The sequence below is a fragment of the Myodes glareolus genome, chromosome 22 (assembly GCF_982192425.1).
Source record: "Myodes glareolus chromosome 22, mMyoGla1.1, whole genome shotgun sequence".
Taxonomy (NCBI): domain Eukaryota; kingdom Metazoa; phylum Chordata; class Mammalia; order Rodentia; family Cricetidae; genus Myodes; species Myodes glareolus.
Genome location: NC_142047.1, coordinates 37012113 through 37029033, shown reverse-complemented (window position 1 = coordinate 37029033; position 16921 = coordinate 37012113). Strand labels below are relative to the sequence as shown.

At 42.9% G+C, this 16921-nt stretch overlaps 1 protein-coding gene and 1 long non-coding RNA gene across 4 annotated transcripts in view; one reads left to right on the top strand and one right to left on the bottom strand.

Annotated features, from left to right (window-relative positions):
* Positions 1-16921, bottom strand: part of Cfdp1 (chromatin remodeling protein CFDP1) — an 83326-nt gene that overhangs the window by 12320 nt on the left and 54085 nt on the right.
* The window catches only part of LOC125402444 (uncharacterized), a 39639-nt gene that overhangs the window by 9615 nt on the left and 13103 nt on the right, over positions 1-16921 (top strand). For 2 of the 3 annotated variants that reach the window (XR_014999024.2, XR_014999023.2), the window contains 2 exons: positions 6104-6210; positions 7499-8233. This is a non-coding gene — a long non-coding RNA (uncharacterized LOC125402444). Of the gene's footprint in view, positions 1-6103; positions 6211-7498; positions 8234-16921 lie in introns of those variants that run through there. The other variant, XR_014999025.2, reaches the window with a different exon arrangement.

Genomic DNA, 16921 nt, shown 5'->3' with positions numbered 1-16921 from the left:
ATAATAACCTCTAATAAGGCTATCTTTGAATTTTATCAATAACAGTTCAAAATGGTCTTGACAGTTATTCTTCACACGCTCCTCAGCACAGCACATCTGGAAGTGTCTTGGTCTCCTTTGAAACTTTAATCTGTCTTCTGCCTTCTGGCCTTGGTGTCATAATAACCTTGGAAAGGATATTCTGACTGGCTCATAGGTTGTTATTCACTGGGTTTATCTGTTTCTTGTGGACAGATGCAGGTTAAACAATATTGCTGAGCATGCTACCTTGACAAGGCTTTAATGTGTTTGCTGCACTCTCAGCGGCACAGTGTGAGACCAGCACATACTGAATGTCACTGGTGGCAGCACCCTACCTCGGCCACCGAGGCAGCTACACCATCACCTGTTGCCAAGTACCTGGCCACTGCCAGCTATGTGACACGTGCACCCTCTAAAAGCTCCTTCTCTTGCTCCTCTTCCCTGTACTGTCTGTCTTGTCTGTCTGTCTCTCTCAATGTCCCCACTCCTAGACAGCCTTTCATTCTTTCCCTCTCTTCCTTTTCCCTCCCCCATAAATCTCCTGTACTAACTCTGCTGTGTGTGGCATGTTTGGTTAGTGGTATACCTTGTCAGGGCCCACCAAAAGGTACCCACTTCACTTTTTTTTTTAACCCTCACAATGAAGACATTAAATATTGTCCCTATGGGAAGGGGATGACTGTAGGTACACTTCCTCCCTCTAATTAACTTATACTATGGAGGATAATGTTCTTAGAAGTTCAGGAAATTTTGGTTGCTTATTTCTAGTACCTCATTTTGTAATGTCAGCCATGACTAAATACACACTCGCGTCAATGAATAGTAAAGGATCCCACTAGAAGGACAAACACACAGAAGATCCCCAGAGGATAATAAGCTGTGACTCAAGAGAACAGTACTAAATAAACGGTGAAGGACTATGGGATCACTAGCAGAGCCCTAGTCTGAACAGTCCAGCATAAGAACGGGATGCCCCTAGACGTGTACACCATGAGGGGCAAATGAGTGGAGCTGGTGGCAAGCAGAGCCTCTGACTCTCAGACATGTAGAAAATCGACCCCTGAACTTCCCCTGCCCAGTCTCACTTATTCTCAGGGAAAGAGATAATCCACAGCCCTTCCTGACTCTGCTCCAGCAGTTTCCTTCCTGGAGCCATTCCCAAGGTGGGGGGTGGGGACCTCATGGCAAACAGGGAAGGGCATGCCACTGTTTCCTGGCAGTAAGAAAGGAAGGCAGTGGCAAGCTCTTTGAGAGGAAATATTCAGTTTAATGGGAAGAGGACCATGCATGGAGAGGGGATGTTTTGTCCCTGAGGTACAGACTGCTGTTGCTTTTATTTGTATCATCAGATTCAGCCGGGGACAATGATTTATTGAACCAAATACACAGACCATTTATACTTTTGAGATGGAATTTTTAAAAAATTATTAAGCACAGCTTCTAATAAAGACTATGATGACATTTTGCTTTGTACATAGACCCGGGAGCTCAGTGGAGGAAAACACAGCTCATTTTCCAGATACTAATTCCATATGGGCTCCCAACCAATCCGAACCACAAAGCTAAGAGGAGTCCAGGCAGACCCAAGGCCATGATTTCTCTCAAGGAGAACATTGCCTAGCTTTCTGCTATGACCCTGCTAAGCCCATGAAGGTCAGGCATGTGTTGGTTTGAGGGACAGAGAGAGCCACATACTCACACAATTATTACTCCTGTTAGGACAACATGGCTGGACAAATCTTTCTAAATTAGCCAGGGAGAGAAGGAAAACAGAAGACTAATGTGTCTCAGTAATGGGCTGTTTGGCTAGATGTTCCACAAGTACTTGGTTTCTTAAACCCTGGTGTTCTGATTTTTCTGTAACTTTCAGCATCCCTCACTCCCCCATTCTCTGTTACCTTACAACAAACCAACTCTGAAGAGGCTAAAGATATAGCTCAATTGGTACAGTGCTTGCCTAGAATGCAGGAAGCCCTAGGTTTAACAACCAGCATCAAGTAAACCAAGCATGATGGTGCATGCTAATAATCTTAGCAATCAGGAACTGGAAGCAGGAAGATTAGAAGTTCAAGGTCATCTTCAGCTATATTATGAATTTGAGGTCAGCATAGAATATATGAAATCCTGTCTCAAAACAAAACATTAAACAACCAATCCTTGAGATGCTAATATTTTAATAAGTTAGCTTTAGTGGCGTATTCTTAAAATTCCAGAACTTGGAAGGCTGGGGCAAGGAAGAAGCAGAAGTTCAAGATCAAATTCATCTGTACAGGGGGTTTGAGGAAAACCTGAACTACATGTGACCCTTCTCAAAAACTGAAACAACAAAAAAATCCAGGTGTCAATAAAAACAAAATTTAAATTCATAGGCTTCTCCAAGGTTGAGGCCATGTTTAAATTTCAGAACATAGAAACAATTCCTTCAGTTTTACATCACAGACACCTCATTTAAAATGGGTCACGCCTGGCCCTTTTTAGGAACAGGTAGGTACACTAATCACGTGGCTCTACATGCCTCTTATATGAGCTGGCTCCTATACACGTTTGCAGACATTTCCCCAACCCTTCTGACCCTTTCACCGCTACTAAACATCATGTGAAACCCCAAACACGAAGATGGGTGCTGGACAACGGGGCTACTGATACCCAGTATCCTGTCTGGAGGGGAGAGAGATATGGTCCTTTTAGATGAGGCTGGAGTGGGCCCTCCTGTGGGAGCCCAATTCCTGAATCCCTTTCTGGTCAGCATCAACAACATGGCTTGCTTGTTCAACTGCCAGAGTAATGACTCTGGTCTCATGGAAACTGAATCCTATTAAAACCTGACTGAAAAATTTAATGATGCTCACCTCAATCTATCCTTCTACCTCCCGGGCAGCCCCCATTTCTCCTCGGAAGGCAGATGTTCCATCGGCAGCCTTTCCCTTGTCATGCCACCCCTACTAGTCTAGAATTTAAGGGACCCACGGGAAGCACAGATCTGTATGCAAGTGGTTTCAGGAAGGCAGCTGGAATCCCAAAACATCACTCTGCTAAGGAAATGCAATGCGTTCCAACAAAGAAAAACTTGCTCTCATGTAGCATGGGACCGAGAGCAGAAAGTTCTTTCTCCCCCTTACTCCTCTCTCCCTCCACCCGCCTCTTTCTTGGAGGCAGGAAATGGTTTTCATAGATGGTGGCCACAGCCAGGCCATGTGTAAACCACAACATTGCTTCTTGAATGGATAGACGGTTTTTACTCATTGAATCACTGACCACCAATGAAAGAATTCCCATCTCTAGAGCAAGAGGAATGGTTAGGCACAGCTACCTTCCTGAAGCTACCAGTTGGTGGCTGTTAGAGCAGCCTTTTCATACAGAAAGACGGACAGTTCTCCAAGGTTGTTAGAATCCTTATTTGCTGAGTGATGCTTTCATTTGTACCTAGGCTCCTCAGTGCATCTGTGTTTGTACTCATGGCCACAGTAGGTCACAGAGAAAAGAGTGAGAGTTCAGGTCACTACCGAAGCTGTTACAAACACAGGCGGCCATACTCTGGGAAATGGGCATCACACCCCTGCTGAGTGAGGCTCTCATGGCTTCTCACCCCAAAGCTTCAGTGCAGCTTAAAGGAGGCTATGGCTGCTATTCCCTCCTGGGGGACCAGTGGCTTTATGTTGCCTGCCCTTCCTGTCACCATGGGGCTGGGCTAGTCAAGCAAGGATTGAATGAGCAATCAATGTTCTCACAGTCCAGACTCAGGAAGGAGACTGAGCACAGGCACTGAATGACCTGAATGCTACAGGTCAAAGTGGAGCACGAATGCGAAAATCAGAACCAAACCCAAACCACAACCTCAATCACTTTGAAGGATGTTCTCATGGGAATGAAGATAATGGAAACCACCCAAATATAAGCTACTAAATATATGCTATGAAAGCATGCTGGGAAATCTGATGACCAGCCAATTCATTTTTTTTTTCACTTTTTTTTTGGTTTTTTCAAGACAAGGTTTCTCTGTAGCTATGGAGCCTGTCCTGGAACTATCTCTTGTAGACCAGGCTGGCCTCGAACTCACAGAGATCCGCCTGTTTCTGCCTCCCGAGTGCTGGGATTAAAGGCGTGCGCCACCACTGCCCAGCAGTCAACTCATTTTCTTTTTTTTTTTAAAAAAATTATTTAATTTTTGCATTGATGTGGGGGTAGCAGATCCCCTGGAACTGGGGTTACAGACAGTTGTGAGCTGCTGTGTGGGTGCCTGGAATTAAACCTGGGCCCTCTGGAAGAGCAGTGAGTGTTCTTTAACTTCTAAGCCATCTCTCCTGTCTAGCTAATTCTTATTCTCAAGAGAATACTTCTGAAATAAATTTATTGAGACATAATTCACACAATAAAAAGCCTACCTATATAAGGCATATAACCAAAAAAATTTTTCGAGGGGGTGTTCAAGACAGGGTTTCTCTGTGTAGCCATTGGCTGTCCTGAAATTTATTCTATAGTGAGCTGGCCTTCAACTCACAGATCCACCTGCCTCTGCTTCCCAAGTTCTAGAACTAAAGGAGTGTGCCATCACAGCGGCACAATGGTTTTTTTGGATATATTATCATAATCTAATTTTAGAACACTTTGTCATCACCACAAAAACAGTCGTAGCGAGTGTGGACAGGATGGCAGGATGCCCGAGAACTACTGTGCAGCAAAGTTCTGGCTGTTGCCAACACTACCTTGGATCTATACTTTTAAAGCATGGCTTTGCTCCCAAAGAAGTGACTCATTTATTCCACCACCTAATTACTATATATTTATTTGTACTTTGTACAAGTTAACTTCTTTGAAACTTAGTAACCAATTAGTAAAACAAGGGTAACAGTAAGCACCTTGAAGAGTGATAATTAAACCAGAGATAAGACACCGCTAAACCCTTATCTATACAATGCCTTCAGTGAGCCAAGCCCCTGATGCTACTAGAGACAAAGACACAGATTTCTTCTCCTTTAATTCACTCACAAGAGACAAATATGAGAAGCAGCAGTTACTTTCTTAAAAAACTGCACACAGAACCATGTATGGTAGCGCACGCTTTTGATCCCAGAACTCCGGAGGCAGAGTCAGGTGGATCTCTGAGTTCAGGGTCTACAGAGTGTGTTCCAGAACAGTCAGGGCTATACAATGAAACCCTGTCTCGAAAAAACAAAACCAACCCCCCCCCCAGTTGTGCCCAAGAAGTGTAGCTGAGCAGTACAGGGAGCAGAGATGGGGGAGGCGATGAGAGGTAGGATGAGAGGTGGAGTCTCATTAAAAGGGCAAGAGGAACTATGTAAGAACAGCCAGGACAGAGGGACCCAGGAGGTCGAAGCATCTGATGGCTATGAATGCACCCATCACACTAAAGAAGAACTATGTAAGAACAGCCAGGACAGAGGGACCCAGGAAGTCGAAGCATCTGATGGCTATGAATGCACCCATCACACTAAAGTTTTCAGGCAGTCTCTATTCTGGTCTTCATGTGCCTCAAAAAGATGCACTCTATGCTGGATGTGGTGGTGAACACCTTTAATTTCAGCACTTAGAAGGCAGAGGCACATAGAACTGTGAGTTCAAAGCCAGACTAATCTACAAAGTAGGTTCCAAAACGGCAAAGAACACAGAGAAACCATCTTGAAAAACCAAATCAAACCAAACCAAATGATGCACTCTAAAATTCACACACATACAAATTTAAAATTCCTTAAATATTTTATTTTGCGTGTATATGTATATTTGTCCCCATGGAACTGGAGTTATAGGTGGTTGTGAACATGATGTGGATGCTAGGAACTCTGGTTCTCTGCAAGAACAGCAGGTATACTCAACCAATGAGATACCTCTCCAGACCCCAAATTTAAACTGTTACTGGTAGGAAAATTAGTGGGCTTGGAATCCAGAAGTTGCCTGTTCTGCTTTTTTCTGAAGGTAAGTCATCTCTGGCAGCAAAATATATTTGACCTCCCACCTCCAAATAAGCCCCTTGAATTTCAAACTAAGAAAAGCTAATCTATTATGTAACAGCCCCCAACCCTGAGAATAGTTTTCTTTTTTAACTTGGTCTGATTGTTAATTTCAGTTTCTTTGAAGGTATCTGGGAGCCTTCTAATGGTCAACTTTTGGACATTTTTCCCTGACACTCACTCTCTAGATGACATCACTTGGCACACTGCCTGGCCCTGGTAGGTATTCAATAAATATTTGTTAAAAGAATGTATGAAGGGCTGAGTGGTGGTGGCGCATGCCTTTATTCCCAGCACTTGGGAGGCAGAGGCAGGTGGATCTCTGTGAGTTCGAGGCCAGCCTGGTCTATAACAGCTAGTTTCAGGACAGGCTTCAGAGCGACAGAGAAACCCTGTCTCGAGGGGAAAAAAAAAAGAAAAAAAAGTATGAATCTTGGAAAATTATATTAATTTTGTATATCATGCACAAATTCTCATAAGTGAAATACATTTAAGTAAAACTCTGCATTGATTAAGGCCTTTGTGGCCATCCATCCTTAGCAATTTCCAGGCAGCTGTGAACTTCAAGTCAGTAACGGCAAAGCACTTGCTTGGAATTCACCCTAGGCTGGTCTGCACACCTGAGGATCTGGAGAATGTTCCACCTCATGTCACAAACTCTGATGCAGATACTTGGTTACAATCTCTTAAGTAACAATAACTAAAGAGAAAGGATGGAAAGGAATGCTGACAAGTGTTTCCCCTCCTCTAGGATAGAATTTGCAGAAAGGGAAAGAAATGTAGATTCATTTTGTGCAAAACTGGAACTCTGTAATAACTAGGTCATGAAATCAACCAAAGACTTCTTTACTGTAGCAGTTCTTTTCCATTTTTACTGGATACAATACAGATGGGCTACTACTTTGGGGTGTGTGTGGGTGTGTTGTGGGGGTCACTAGTGCTTGTGTACACATGTTGGTGGTTAGTGTTGTATGTGGGTATGTGTGCAAATATGTGTTGCTAGCAATATGACACAGGACCTAACACACACTAGATAAGCCCTCTGCCCCCGAAGCTGTATCCTCCAGCCTGGGGGACAAAAGGAAGGCTAATTTCAAAGTTATATAAAACTTGATGAATGTAATTAAAGCAATTAACTAACTCAATACTTAGCCATCTGTATAATTTCTTGTCAGAATCTGCCAGAAAGACTGACTGAGACTTACAGATTTGCTACAGGCACAGGATAGCTGGAGAAAAGCGAGCATTCCCTTCAGCTGTGCCCAGCCATATCAAAGTGAGAGACTTGTGCCGACACTAGCTTTCCATTCTGGGCAGACTTGAGCAGTGTGCAGAGCAGAACCAGAAAGGCAGTGACACTAGCTAGGAGGAGGTGCAAAAAGGAACTGGCGCTTCTCACTACTGGTGGGGTTCTTGGTGCCCAGTAAGGATCTCAGGAATAAAAAGAAGACTGAAAAACTTCCAAAGACCCATGCATGGTGGCTCAGACCTGTGATTCTAATCCTAGGTAGACTGAACTTGGAGAATTATCATGAGGACTTGGAGGCAAGCTACAGAGCAAAACCCTGTCTCAACCAACCAACCAACCAAACAAACAAAAAGTTTTCAAGGGGTGGGGTCGAAATGAGGTCAAATACAAAGGACTTCTCCAGAGCAGCCCTGGAAGCTGGAAGACTGACAGCAGAGCAATCCTCTCACCCCTCTAAAGAGAAGGCTCTTCTCACCTGCAGTGCTGTGTTGTGAAGTGCAGGCAGAACAGACTTTGTCACACACTTTACATCTCACAGATCTGCTCCTTCGGAAGGCACTAGAAGATGAGTTCTATCACAATCTAAAAATAAATCTAGAAAAAGGAAGTTCCAGAGGTCCACAAAACGACAGAAGGAAGTCCCAGAACAAAGCTGACAGAATGAAGACCAAAGAATTGAGCAAGAGAAGGACAGGCTCTAGAAGGAAACAGAGGAAGGTGGGCAGACTGCAGAATGCCAGGGCTGGGATTATGGTTTGATGCTAGAATGCTTGTCTAGTAATATATATATAATATATATAATTAATATTTATAAAAATTTTAGCTAGGCAGTGGTGGCACATGCCTTTAATCCCAGCAATTGGGAGGCAGAGGTAGGCAGAACTCTGTGTTTGAGGCTAGACTGGTCTATAAAGTAAGTTCCAGGACAGCTAGAGCTGTTACAGAGAGAAACCCTGTCTTGAAAAACCAAAAATAAATAAATAAATAATCACTGGTAGTCAATTTGGGTTAATCTTAATGCCTCTCTTGGCGGGGGGCAGGGACGGGGATGTGGTATAACTCAATAGTATAGTATGTGCCTGGTATATGTGAGTTTAATCTAGCATCCACCTAAAGGGGAAAATCCTGGAGAACCTTCAGTCTTTCCGTTAGTGTCTTCATCGCCCTAATTTGGAAGCTGTCCTGTTTCACCTCTACTGCTGCAGTATTTTAGTGCCCTACTTATTATTAATAAATACTGTGCTTAAGGATCTGCAATCCTCTCCACAACACCGAAGTCCCTGAATGGAGATGTTTTTGATAGCACTCTGGGCACATGCCATTTGCTCTAATTAGTTCATCTGCTCATTCACAACGTCCTGTATTCCTCCCTGCTCTGTGCCAGCAGCCATGCTGAAGCCAGGGACACAGCGTACCCAGGGTTCCTGTTCCTGGGAGCTCTGGTTCCTGACAGTGCACGATAAAAAGAATACCAAGAACATCTACTGCCTGCTTCTCCCGCCAACACTCGCCACATATTGTTTAGTGTTCCTCAGAAGTCAAAAAACCATCGGCTCCGGAATCCCTGAAATTACTAAGAATACAAACCTGGGCTCCACAAGACGTTGTGTGGGGGAAGGCTGCCAAACTCGATCACCTGTGTTCTGATTCCTGGACCCACACACACTAGAAGAGGACCGATCCCACAAGCTGTCCTCTGACCTTCGTAAGTGTGCGTGCAAGCAGAAGCACACAAAATGCAAATTCTAGGGTCCCTTTCTTGTTCCCCAAGAACTTTGGAGCAAGGCCCAGCATCCGTACATTGCTAGGAATCCGCCAAGGAAGGATTGGGGACCAACATCTAAGCAAGCTCTCGATTTCTTTAGCTGAAGCACAAGAAGTCACCTCAACATTAAAGCTTGGACATGAGTTGAACTGGTCCTAATTGGGTGTAGGTATTAAGCCAGCAAGAGGCAGATCTAAAAAACAATGAATATATAGACTTAAGATCCAGGAGAGGCCAGGATGGGGTAGCCATCAATTTATTGCTCTTTCTCCACTGGATAAACAGACGAGAAACCTTTCATTGAGTGCACTGCTGGAGTGAAGAAAGGTAAGAAGTTAGAATAGTGCCCAACAGAAGAGGTTTTACAGAACCCTACTCCTTAGAAGATTCACAGTCTGAGAACTAGAGCTTCAAGTGTTACACATCTCTTGAGAACGACCCTCACCCTACAATCAGGTCCACCCCCAAGCACAACGTATCCAAGCAGCTTTTGCTGTTATTTTGAAGGCTGCTTCTCAGGCAGGCCATCCAGTCTCTAGGAAAAAATGAAGTAAATTATAGCTCTTAAAACACAAAGTGGGCCTTATTCACCAGGGCTACATCACTGAGCAATATGGGGCTTCATTCTGCAGCTATAGAACTGCTACCGGCTGCTCAACCCGCTGTGTGGAAACGGGGTGGAAAAGAAAAGTCACACTGACGTGACGGGTCACTCCTGGAGTACCAGTGTTTAGGAGGCCAGTCTCAGCTCCATAATGAAACACTACCTTAGCTGGGCAGTGGTGGCACATGACTTTTATTCCAGCACTCGGGAGGCAGAGGCAGGCAGATCTCTGAGTTCGAGACCAGCCTGGTCTACAACAGCTAGTTCCAGGACAGTCTCCAAAGCTACAGAGAAACCCTATCTTGAAAAAACAAAATCAAAACAAAACAAAACAAAACAAAACAAAACAAGGAAGAAAGAAAGAAAGAAAGAAAGAAAGAAAGAAAGAAAGAAAGAAAGAAAGAAAGAAAGGAAAGGAAAGGAAAAAGAAAAGAAAAGAAAAGAAGCGAAGCAGAACTGTGTGTCTCTGTTCCAGTGAAGGCTAAGCAGTTTGAGCCATTCTAGGAGTCATGAACTGAGAGTGGACAGGAGGGTGAAATCACTTGAGTTCTTTCTCACCGCCCCCCCCCCCCCCACCCAGACTTAAACACTGTAAAATACAGAGTGCTATTTGTCTTCCATGAGTTTGAGCAAATGCACAGCCCTGTGGCCCTCAGTCCACCACAGAACATTTACATTCTGGAAAATTCTCTCATAATTTCCTGTCCCCAGCAAACACCCTTCTGATTACTTTCACCAGGCTTGCCTCATTCTGAACTATACACAGATAGGACAGTCTGGATTTACTCGTGTGTGGTTGGTGGCTTTTATGTGGCATAATGTCCTTCAGACTCACCAGTGTTACATGTACCAGTGGGTGGGTCCTCATTACTGCCACACTTTGCTAATCCATCCTCCTATCCCTGGACATCAGGGCTATTTGCAGTTTTACACTATTAGTAATAAAATACAGCTGCATGAAGTTTTTACAATTCACACGCTTTCACTTCTTTCTAATGGAAACAGAGCAGAATTGCTGACTATGGAGTAGGTGCATATTAAACTTAATAACAATGCCCAACAGTTCTTCAAGTTGGAGACTCTCCTAGGAGTTGGCTGCTTATATCCTTGCCAACATTTCATGTTCCTCATCTCACTTCAACTAACGTGGAATGACTTTCACTTCCTAGAAGTCTCTGAATGATGAACAAACTTCCATGTACTTATTTATCTTCCTTTATGAAGCCTGTTTACTTTTACTTAAAACATTTGGTTGTTTTATGCACTCAAGTTTTAAGATAGATATACAGATATGTATGCATATACCAAGACATCTATAATAAACACTTCTTGTCTTTCTGTGTCTACTCTACTCATGTTCTTAGTAACCTTTCTTTATGAGCAGGTGAGGTATCTACATGGCTACTGGATCAACATAAAAGGAAATCAGTGACAACATTACAGACCTAAAGAGCAAACTGGGGCCAATGAGATGGCTCAGTGGGTAAAGGAGCTCGCTGTGCAAAACTGACAACCCTAATTTTATTCCTAGAACCTACACGAAGGTCGAAGGAGAGAACTAATGCTACCACACTGTGTCCTGATCTCTACACACACTGAGGCACATGTGCATGTGCACATGTGCGTGTACACACACATACATATACAGTAAAAGAAAAAAATAGTATTTTTTCAACCTGTTTATATTTAGAAGTAAATTCTAAGATTGGCTGCGATGGTGTCCATCTGAAATCCCAGCACTCAGGAGGGACTGGAGGATACAGGCTAGCCTGCACTATATAGTAAAGACTGTCTCCATGACCCAGCCCCTAAAATGAAAATTGTGTCTCAGCAAAATTAACACCATTATACTCATCCTGCTGCCTAATCACAAGCTAATTCTAAAAAGATAAATCAGGATGAAGAAAAATCGCAAGATATGGCTACATGGAAACAGGCCTCTGTCAGATAAACCCTGAAATCCTGAAATGATGTTGAGACCGCCATCAAACAAAAGTTGTGGGACTTTTTTTTTTTAGTAGAGAAGAAAACCAAAAGAGGCAAGGAAGGAAATATTTAAAACCCTTCATGCCACACTCTAGTTATTAACAAAGCACATTGGCATCTTCACTTTCCACAAGCTGATTATGCAGAAAGAAGGAAGTTACGGTGGTTAGAGCAGGGCGTGAGCATTGCCAAGGCTCTGGGCTGCGCTGCTAATTCATCTGCTGTGTGCACCCCCCAACCTGCACAAAGTACTCCCATTTGTTTCCCTTCAGTGGCTGAGGATCAATCTAATTCCGGAGAGACAGAGAGCCTTATTAATTATTAAGGCCTACAAGAGCCTGAGTGGAACAGAAGTGCTGGTCCTCCGGCAAAGCCCAGAAATGCTGGCCCATCTTCACGTGCCTAGCACCTGTCGCCGCTCTGTAGCATCTCACCCACGGAAGACTTACAAATGTCTCCCTGCCTTGCCCCTCTTATAATCAACCTCGAATTAAAGAGTACAACGAGGACAAGGGCCAGAAGAGGATGACACCAAGGACAGCGCTGTCAAGCAACCCCCCCCCCCAATCCATTTGTTTCTCTAATACCTGCACACCCCTGAGTCAGGAGCCCCAGACGTGGTCTGTGGAGATGACTGGGGTAACTAGCAGAAGCCAAAGCTGGCGGCTGGGGAGATATGTTTAGCAAAATAAGAAAGGAAGGGCCATGCAAAGGCACAGTAAACCCCTTACCCTTTCCTACCACTTATGTTCAACACGGGCTAGAGAGACGTCTCACAGGTTATGAGTCCTCACCACTCGATCATGAGAACCAGAGTTCAGATCATAGCACACATCTGTAACTCCAGCTCCAAAGGATCTAATGTTCTCTTCTGGCTTTGGCAGGTACCCACACATACATGTGCTTAGACATATACACAAACGCACACACACATAGATAGAAGAAATCTTTGAAAAATAGAGAAACACAATCTCAGTTTAACAAACTGAAATCAAGAGACATAACTTAAAATGAGCAAAAAGATGACCCAGTAAAAAATAATCTACCTGTTCCTAACACACCCTGTTCACTCAATTTTCCTCATTTCTTTTTTTAAGAGATTCAATGTTTTATTATATTTACTTATTTATTTTGCACCAGTGTGTGAGTATGTCTACATGTATCAGCCTTCTGTGTGGAGGCCAGAGTCAGTTCAATTTTCAGTCAGTCAATTTTCAGTCAGTTCTTTCTTTTACCATGCAGCCCTGAGAGATCAAACTTTAGACATAAGACTTGGCGGCAGGTTCATTTACCAGCTCAGCCATCTTGCCAGCCCCAGAATTTTGACTATATCACCTCAGAGACTCTAAACATCCACAAGCATTTACACTTCATTTTCCATCAATACATAAAGGATATCCCCACTACTTTAAAGCCGAATGCCACTCTATGGTACAGAAGGACAAAAATTTACCAAGTGGTTACCACAGATGAGAAGAAAGTGATGGCATGGGAGAGCAAAGACACTTGTGTTTACTGAGGTTTCTGTCCCTCCAGGTCCCACAGTTATTCAGTCCCAAAGAAATACACGGAGGTCTACATTAATTATAAACTGATTGGCCTACTAGCTCAGGCCTCTTATTAACTCTTTTTTTGGTTTTGTTTTGTTTTTCGAGACAGGGTTTCTCTGTAGCTTTGGAGCCTGTCCTGGAACTAACTCTTGTAGACCAGGCTGGCCTTGAACTCACAGAGATCTGCCTGCCTCTGCCTCCTGGGTACTGGGATTAAAGGCATGCGTCACCACCGCCCGGCTTATTAACTCTTATAATTTATATTAGCCCATAATTCTTGTCTGTGTTAGCCACGTGGCTTGGTACCTTTTTCAGCGAGGCAGTCACATCTTGCTTGCTCTGGGTCTGGTTGACGACTGCAGACTGACTCTTTCTCTTCCCAGAATTCTCATGTTCTCATTGCCCTGCCTGGCTACTGACCAGTCAGCATTTTATTAAAATACAATTGGCAGGGTACAGACCATTGTACCACAGCACACAGGGTAGAGAAGTTCCAATGTGCAAGTGGCTTATAATAAAAATAGGCTTTGAAAAAGCAGTGTTACTGAACTATGTGATTTCTGCAAATCTGGTGAAAAATAGCATCACCTTATGACTTCAATCTGTGGGTGCAGAGCTGGAGAGATGGCTCAGTGGATACGTGCACTCGCTGCTCTTCCAGGGGACTTGGGTTTGATTCTTAGCACCCATATAACTCCAGTTCCAGAGGATCTGACGCCCTCTTCTGGGTTCTACAGACACTGCATGCACATGGTACGTATAGGCAAAATCCCCATACACATAAAAAATAAAACAAACAAATAAATTTATGACTTTTTTTTCCCCAATGAGCAAAGTGTAGCATCTTTTCTAAAGTGTAAGAGTCATCTGCATTTACTTTTTGTGACCTCTCAGTCCAGTGTTCTTTAAGAACTTGAGTGAGGCTGGGTGTGGTGGCACATCTTTTGATCCCAACACTCAGGTGGATCTCTATGAGTCTGAGGCCAACTTGGTTTACATGGGGAGCTTCAGGCAAGCCAAAGCTACATAGTGAGATTCTATCTTTAAAAAGAAAAGAAAAAGAGGGGCTGGAGAGATGGTTCAGAGGTTAAGAGCACTGGCTGCTCTTCCAGAGGTCCTGGGTTCAATTCTCAAGAAATCACATGGTGGCTCTCAACCATCTGCAATTTAATCAGGTTCCCTCTTCTGGCATGCAGACAATACTGTATACATAATGAATAAATAAATTTTAAAAAAGAAAAAAATAGTTAATTAAGAACAAAACCAAACAAAACCTAAGTTGATTTTATTCCACAGATTTAGGGATGGTTCAACATATGCAAAACAATAAATGTAACAGAGTATAAATGGATTCAAGGGCAGAAATCACATGATCTCTTAATAGATGTAGAAAAGTCTTTGGATAAAATCTAGCATTCAATAATGTAAGGTCTTGAAGAAACTAGGAATATAAAGAACATAATACATGTATACACAACACTAAACACTACATAACACAACATAACACTAAATGGGGGGAGGGAATTAAATCATTCCCACTAAAATAAAAAATAAGATCCATTTTCTCCAATCTTATTAAATACATAGAATTAAGATTAGTACAATACTTTTCAAAGATCTCAAAAACCAAATAAGATATCAAATAACCCACTCAATAGACAGGGAAAATAAAATTCAAATAACTTGAAGGCTTAGAGCAGCAGGACAAGAAGGAAATGAGAGGACAGGGAAAGAAAGGAAGACATCAAAGGATCATTATTTCCAGGTGGTGTGATTCTATACATAAGGTGCCCTGAAGAGCCCACTAGGAGACTCTTAGATCTGAGACAGGATATAAACTAACACACAGACCCCAGCAGGTTACTGTATGCATATAACATGCCAACAAAGAGAGCAGGGAAACAACACCATTTGCAACTACCACTTCAAGAAGAGCACAACAGAACCACACAACACAGCTTGTCCCGCAATAAACCTAGACAGTGAAGACTTTTGAAACTGAAGAAAAAAACTAAAGACACTAAAGGATGGAAAGACCTCCCATCTCATGGATGAAGAGCTAATGTGAAAATGGCTATGTCACCAAAAGAAACTTCAATTCAAGCCTCATCAAAATGCAAGAACACTTCATGTTCAGGCCAGCTATACCTACACAGCAAGTTCCAGGCCAGTCCTGGCTATATACCAAGTCTCACTTCAAAACATAAGCAAATAAAATAGAATTTCAACGTGATTCTTTTCACCTACAGAAAAAAAAAAACCCTTAAAATTTACATAAAAGCACACACAAAAAAACCTCAGACAGCCAAAGTAATCCTGAGCAATAAGAACAACACTGGAGGTATATCTAATTCCAAGTTATACCTCAGAGTCATAGGACAAAAACAGCATGAAACCAGACACATAGATCAATGAATAGAAGACCCAGATATATACACACAAAGCCATCTGGGCGGAGGGATGACAAAGATGCCAATATTGTGTGTTAGAGAAAGGGCAGTCTTAACAAACAGTGAGGGAAAACTTGACATCAACATGTAGAAGGAACTAAATTTTTATCTTTCACTGTACAAAAAGCAAGCAATTCTACATAGACCAAAAATCCTACCTTCGTGTAGGATCTGAAACTCTTAAACTGTTAAGAGAAAAAACAGGCGAAGGATTTTCTGAATAGGACTTCAGTCACTCAGGAAACAATGACAATAGCTGACAAGATCCCATAAAATTTAAACACTTTCCCCTCCTCCTTTTGGTTTTTCGAGACAGGGTTTCTCTGTGTAGCCCTAGATGTCCTGGAACTCACTTTGTAGACCAGGCTGATCTCGAACTCAGAGATCCACCTGCTTCTGCTTCCCAAGGACTGGGATTAATGGTGTGTGGCACTATTACTCAGTTGAAATTTCTACACAGCAAGGAGAGCAATCAAGTAAAGAGAGAGCCTACAGAATGGACCAAAATCTTCGCTAGTTATGCATCAGACAGAGGGTTAATATATAGAAAATACAAAGAACTTAAAAAAAAAACAACTAAATAACAAGGAATAAAAAGATCCAATCAATTAAACAGGAAAATGAACAATTCTCAGAAAATGACAAATGGCCAAAAATCACAAAACAAGCAAGTACCTGCCAAGCCATTTCCCTAGCACGATTCTTTTTTTAATGTGCATTGGTGTTTTGTCTATATGTATGACTGTGTGAGGGTGTCAGATCTTGGAGTTACAGACAGTTGTGAGCTGCCATGTAGGTGCTGGGAACTGAATTCAGGTCCTCTGGAAGAACAGCCAGTGCTCTTAACCGCTGAGTCATCTTTCCAGCCCCACCCCAGCCCGATTCTTACCACCTGAAAGCGTACAGCTCAGTGGTTTGTTAGCAAAGTCTCAGCGTTGCATTACTCATCACTAACACTTAAGAACATATCCATCTTCCTATGAGAAATCTGGTACCTCCCACCCAGCTAGAACTTCCTTTGCAGCCAGTGATAATCTTGCAGTCCTAACCCACCTTCCAAGTGCTAAGACGACAAGCGACAAATGCCTGCCACCTTGCCTGGCTTTTTCATTCTCTTCTGGGAAACGTTCTTGTGGAGTTCTTGCTCCTCTCCACTCTCCTACTCACTCTTACAGTTCAGGCTGGCTGCTGGGACTTCTGAAATGATACTCATACTCCTTACTGTTTCTTTTCTGGTCACTCTTATTTCTTTATTTCGTGTGTGTGTGTGTATTGTTTTAGACAAGGTCTCATGTATTCCAGATTGGCTTCAAATTTGATCTGACTCTTC